We start from the raw sequence: 6,268 nt of genomic DNA, 5'->3' as shown, positions 1-6,268 counted from the left end.
AGGATCCAGAGGGGGAAGAACTTCCCTGGCCACCGTTCTGGATGATGATCCCACCAACCAACGCTCCTGCGGTGCGGAGATCTTCCCCACAGGGAATTGGCCAGAGGCCAGTAAGCCTCCCAGAGCCTCCACTTTCACCGGACTTCCACCGGTCCTCCAGACAGCCCCACAGGTTGCAGAGCCGCCATTCCGGCAACCTCCAACATTAGCTGAAGGGGCAACAGGCTACAACCCACCGGATTCAACCACTGCTGGCGTCATACGCCCCAAGCTCTAGCCTGCGCTCCTGGTAAGTGCTACGGTAGGGGGGAGGGAGACTTCAGAATTAAGCAGAGACTGCACTCTGCCAGAGAGCTGGAGGGAAAAGCGCCACTACGGATGCCTCTTAGAGAAGTCCAACAACCTCCGGTGCAAGCGGAGGACGGTAATTACCATCAAGCTCCTGGTGCTTGTTACTACCAGCCTCTCTCATCAACTGACATACTAAACTGGCAAAAGCATAGCCCCTTTACTCAGAAGAGCCACGAGTTGTGACTAGGTTGATGGAAGCCATCTTTCGCACCCATCAACCAGCATGGGATGAGGTCATGCAATGATTGACATCTCTCTTCAGTACTGAGGAGAGGCCCACCTTCTGGGTGTGCGCTATGACTTATTTGCTCTCTCTCTCAATACCCCCCCAAGATGAGTGGAGGTTTCATGAGCCTCCGGAGGGAAAATCAGGTGGGCCAGAAGAACTTGAAAGAGAGCTAACTCAATTATTCCCCGCCCGGGCTGTCTAAACATCAAGCCCCAGTGATAATAGAACTCAATCCATTCGCCATTCCGATAAGAGAATGCCAGTACCCGCTACCAATAGAGGCCCGGGTTGGCATACTGCCCTACATCAATAGATTGAAACAAGCGGGCATTCTAGTAGAGTGCCAGTCAGTTTGGAATACACCAATCCTGCCAGTCAAAAAGGAAGGAGGACAGGACTATAGGCCTGGACAAGATCTCAGGCTAGTCAGCAGGCGACTGTGACTTTACACCCCACTGTTCCAAACCCCTACACCTTACTTAGCCTCCTCCCACCGAGAACTAAAGTTTACACTTGCCTAGATCTCAAGGATGCCGCCTTCTGCATACACCTCCCCCAGCGTCACAGCCCATCTTTGCCTTTGAATGGGAAGATCCAGTCGGGAGCACGAAACAACAGCTCACCTGGACCCCTCCCCCCCACAAGGGTTTAAGAACTCCCCAGCCATCTTTGGGGAAGCCTTGGCTTCTGATCTGGACTCATTCCATTCGGAAGAGTATGGATGTTGGCTCCTACAATACAGGGATGACCTGCTACTGCCTGCTGAGACCAAGGAAAAATGCTGGGAAGGGATGAAAGCAGTCCTCCAACTGCTGATGGAAGCAGGTTACCGGGTGTCAGAGAAGAAGGCACAGATCTGCAAGGAGGAGGCAAGGTAACTGGGGTTTGTTTTGAAGAAGGGCACAAGGTTATTAGACCAGTTCAGAAAAGAGGTGATCCTGAGAATCCCAACACCTAAGACTCGTCGGCAGGTCCAGGAGTTTTCAGGAGCTACTGGGTTTTGCTGAATTTGGATTCCAGGATATTCCCAAATGTCCCAGCCTTTATATGAACTCCTGACAGGGCCTGAGGAAAATCCACTAAATTGGACTGAAAAATAACAAAAAGCCTTTGATGAACTAAGGTTGGCAGTTATATCAGCCCCCACTTTAGGGCTGCCAGAACTTGCCGAGCCATTTACTCTATATGTAACTGAAAAGGACAAAACAGCAATGGGGGTGTTAACTCAGACTGTGGGAGCGTGGGACAGGCCTGTAGCCTATCTCTCAAGGCGGCTTGACAGTGTCGCCACCGGATGGCCCGGATGCTGTGAGCAATTGTCGCAGTTGCCCTACTAGTACGAGAAGCTACTAAATTGATTTCAGGCCAAAATCTGGTCCTAAGAGTCCCACATGAGGTCAACACACTCTTACGAGGAGATCCCCACAAATGGCTATCAAACTCCCGGATTATTCAATATCAAGGGCTGTTATGTGAAAACCCTAACCTCCAGTATTGAGCCTTACCAGACTTTAAACCCAGCCACACTCCTTGTAGTCAGAGAGGGTGGACCTTCTCATGACTGTGGGGAAGTCTTGGAAGACATTCACGCTAGCAGACTCGACCTCCGAGACCAACTGATTCCGGACCTTGGTTGGATCCTATTTACTGATGGCACTAGCTTGATAAAACAAGGACAGCGGCTGTTGGGTTACGCTATAGTCATGGAAAAGACTATCATCGAGGCTGGCGGCTTGCCACAACACTGGTCTGCCCAACGAGCTGAGTTATGGGCCTTGATTCGAGCACTCCCGCTGTCAACAGGCAAGAGAGTAAATAAACATCTTCCCCGACTCCAGGTATGCTTCTGCCACACTACGTGTACACGGGCTCTGTATAAGGAGAGAGGCCTCTTGACAGCTAGTGGAAGAGATATAAAAAATAAGGAACCAGATGCTGTCTGGAAACCAGAAAATGTTGCAGTCATACACTGCCGAGGACATAAAAAAGAGGATACCCCCCAGGCTCGGGAAACTGCTTGAGCTAGCAGTGGACTCTCCAAAATACACTGGAGCCCAAAACCAACTAGCCAAAGTGGAAGGGGCTATTAAGACTGAAAAGGGGTGGTGCGAATTGCCAAGTGGCAAATTATTGTATTGGAGGAACTGGCACCCACTCTGGTAAGCCGAACACACCAAGCGACCCACCTACGCCATGATAAACTGGAAGAGCTAATTCAAAAATATTTTTTGGTTCCTCACCTCTCTTCCCAATGCAGAACAGAATCTCAGAACTGCACTGCCTGCTCACGGGTCAATGCTGCCTCTTGGCACAGACAGAAGCCTCCAGGGATTCAACTAAAAGGCATGCTGTCCTTTGAACACCTGGAAATGGACTTCACTGAAATGAAACCTCACTGACACTACCTACCGTTACCTGCTGGTCATGGTATGTATGATCTCAGGATGGGTAGAAGCTTTTTCTACCCGGAGTGAAAGAGCATCAGAAGTAGCCCAGTGCTTGCTTAGGGAGATAGTCCCTAGATTTGGATTTCCTACCAGCATTGGATCGGACAATGGCCCAGCTTTCGTAGCTGATTTAGTACAAGTAAGTAAAACTTTAAACATCAAATGGAAACTGCACGCTACATATAGACCCCAGAGTTCTGGGATGGTGGAACAGACCAACTGGACACTTAGAGAGACACTCTCCAAATGGATCATAGAGACTGCCTGCTCCTGGGTGGGCTTGCTTCTGATGGCTCTACTCAGACTCAGGATGACCCCACCCACGGTCCCATGGCTGCTCCCCATACTAAATTGTATATGGGGGACCCCCTCCCATAATAAAACAGGTGTCAACCAATGGGACTTCACGGCAGATGGAGTAGTTAGGTAAGGTAATTAGTCAGGTAACTAAGTTTGTACAAGAAAGAGTGCCGTTTCCCTTGGGGGAACAGATTCATGAGTTTATGCCTGGTGACCAAATATGGGTCAAAGATTGGAAACATGATTCACTAGCCCCTCGGTGGAAGGGCCCTTATACTGTTATTCTAACTACCCCTACTGCAGTTAATGTTGCAGGTATAATGTTGCCCCTTGGATCCATCATATGAGGGTGAAGAGGGCATGCCACACAGATCCAGAAAACGCTGAGTGGATTACGCAGAGGGACCCCACTGACCCTCGAGAGACTAAGATCATCCTTAAGAAGAAAAAGAAAAGAAGATCCCAGACGAGCCTCTTCAGGATGAAGCCGCACAATCAACTCCTGCTGCTTGGCCTCATCAATGTGATTTTGAATTTAACTTCTGTTTCAACTCAGGACTATGTTTTCATCTCATGGGCACATTCCTACGCAGCCTTCCACAACACTTCCGACTGCCGGGTATGTGGGGCTATGCCTCTGTCAGTGATGGATGGACTTCCTTGGTGGGTGTCACCGCTCTGCCAAAGAGATTTTAAACCACTCTGCTCTTTTCTGGGATGACAAAAAGAGGCTTTCCTCTCTTTTGTCAATCATAACCTCTCCTTGCTCTCTTGGTGTAAGCTAGACCTACAGTCAATAGACTCGGGTCATGGGGTTACATTTGATATTGTAAGGTATAGTTCCGGCGAGGCAGAAAAGGAAAGACGACCTCAACAGAAGTAGGTTACCTTTATTCAGGCAAAGAGGGGTGACAGTCGGCCTGACGACCAGGCTGAGCGCTGAGAGGGATCAGGGAGGTTTCAAACTTATAGGGAGGTTTGTTTAAGCGATAAGGGAAATGTTAATCAGGTGGGATATTTTGAGTATTCTTTTGTTGAGATGACATTTGTAGTTGGGCAGGGGGTGATAAGTCTTCTGGCAGGTGTAGGGGATGGAAAGTTTCTGGACAGGGGTTGATAAGTCCCATATAGATGCAACTGGCCTGGAGCATCAGGGTGGAACTAAAAATCTGTTTTGTTTTCTCCGAAGTTAGATGATTCTGCAAGGGGCCTTTGAGACTGGTGTTCTCTTTTTTAGGCCCCAAAGACTCCTTGAGATATAAATGCCAGTGTAACAAAAGCCTAACCTACAACAAGCCCCGGTAAATATACCTCATTTACATGCTAGGTGGACAAGATCTGTGTTTCAATGGTATGAGTATATTGCTGCCTTATTCGTACCCTCTATAGGGACAACAGATATTATGATTAAAGTAGAGGCCTTGACTAATTTCACTAAACAGGCCCTCCTAGGTAGAACAAAAGTCATCCAAGCCTTGAATGAAGAGCAAATCCAAATGAGAAAAGCAGTAATTCAAAATAGAATGGCTTTGGACATACTCACAGCTGCTCAAGGAGGGACCCATGCTATAATTAAGGTTGAATGTTGCGTATACATTCCTGACTTATCTGACAATGTATCAACTGCTTTAGATGACATGAAAAACCAGGTAAAAGCAATGACAAACGAAAACATTCCTTTCTGGATATTGGTCCTATCTTGGGTGAAGGGTGATTGGTGGAAAACTGTATTTACCATTGTTATAGTTGCCTTGATAGTTCTGCTTTGTGGACCCTGAATTTTACAATGTATTATGAACTTTGTAATCCAAAGGTTGATGTCATTCTCCCAAATTGGCGGTCGGAGAGCCAGGGTGCAATATAACCCTATGAATGATGCTCAAAATATGAGTTAAGAGCATCAAGAGGGGAGAATGAAGGAGGAAACAGACAGAGCTGGACTCCCTCTTAGGCCAGGCTGTGAACATTAGGCTACACGCATCGTCACCCTCCTAATGGACTCTGAACTTTGTGCCTGGTGTCTATAGAAATGGCATACCAATGGGAAACCAGACCCCCAGATAAAGAGCCTCAGGACTTGTACTTGGACTCTCCCTTGCCTAAAAGAATATGCTAATTATCTCTGTAACAGAACAAAGTCAGAAATTCCATTATGTTTATTGGGATATAACCAGACCTATTGATAAATGTCCACTATTTATCTAGCCCTGTGACAAATGAATCATGGGTTAACTTTGATCGTATCTCTCTTTTACCTTGTGCAGACTAGTTTCAAGGAATTTGGGGAGGTGGGTTTGAGCAAGTACACAAGTATATAAGGTTTTCACAAAAACTGGTCAGGGTCCTTGGCTAAGAGGAGACTCTCTGCCTTGGGCCCGCCGGTGTAATAAACTTCACTCCACTATCTGCATTGTCTTTCTGAGTGAGTTTGTTTCCTGGAACGCACGGCTATAACATCCTCAACAGTTATGTCATTCTTTTAAAGATTGTGTCTTCACATACACACACAGACACACACACACAGACTTCATTTCAATGTCATCCAGGGGTTCTTTCTGTTGCCCAAGGCAAGCCCCATGCACAGTGAGGCCAAAGGAGCTGAAACATTGGGAGTTTGGAGCAGAGAAATGTTGGCTGCAGGGTCATGCGAGGAGAGAGGTGGTTCATGTACAAAAACCTCAAACTCTTGGTTTTGGGAGAGAAGTTTTCATAGGTACTTAGGAGGTTAGGGTTCCTGGGTGATTTATTTCTGATTGGATGGTGGTAAGGTTGGATGGGCTGTGGCTCCAGGGATATTGTGCTCAGCCTAAAGTTACCATCCTCCACCTGGGTGGAGCTTTTAGTTCTTCAGAAGAGCTCAAAGATATTATTATGTATATCCCTTCAGGAGGAAACCATACCTACCCCTCGGCTTCATCGTTCTTTCTGGATTGCTTCTCCT

At 47.4% G+C, this 6,268-nt stretch overlaps 1 pseudogene; it reads left to right on the top strand.

Annotated features, from left to right (window-relative positions):
- Positions 1-378: 378 nt before the first annotated feature.
- Positions 379-5,222, top strand: LOC136163852 (uncharacterized; annotated as a pseudogene).
- Positions 5,223-6,268: the final 1,046 nt, after the last annotated feature.

Source organism: Muntiacus reevesi, chromosome 1 (assembly GCF_963930625.1).
Source record: "Muntiacus reevesi chromosome 1, mMunRee1.1, whole genome shotgun sequence".
NCBI classification, from domain to species: domain Eukaryota; kingdom Metazoa; phylum Chordata; class Mammalia; order Artiodactyla; family Cervidae; genus Muntiacus; species Muntiacus reevesi.
Note: the sequence above shows the minus strand (reverse complement) of the source record. Positions and strands in the feature narration are given on the sequence as shown.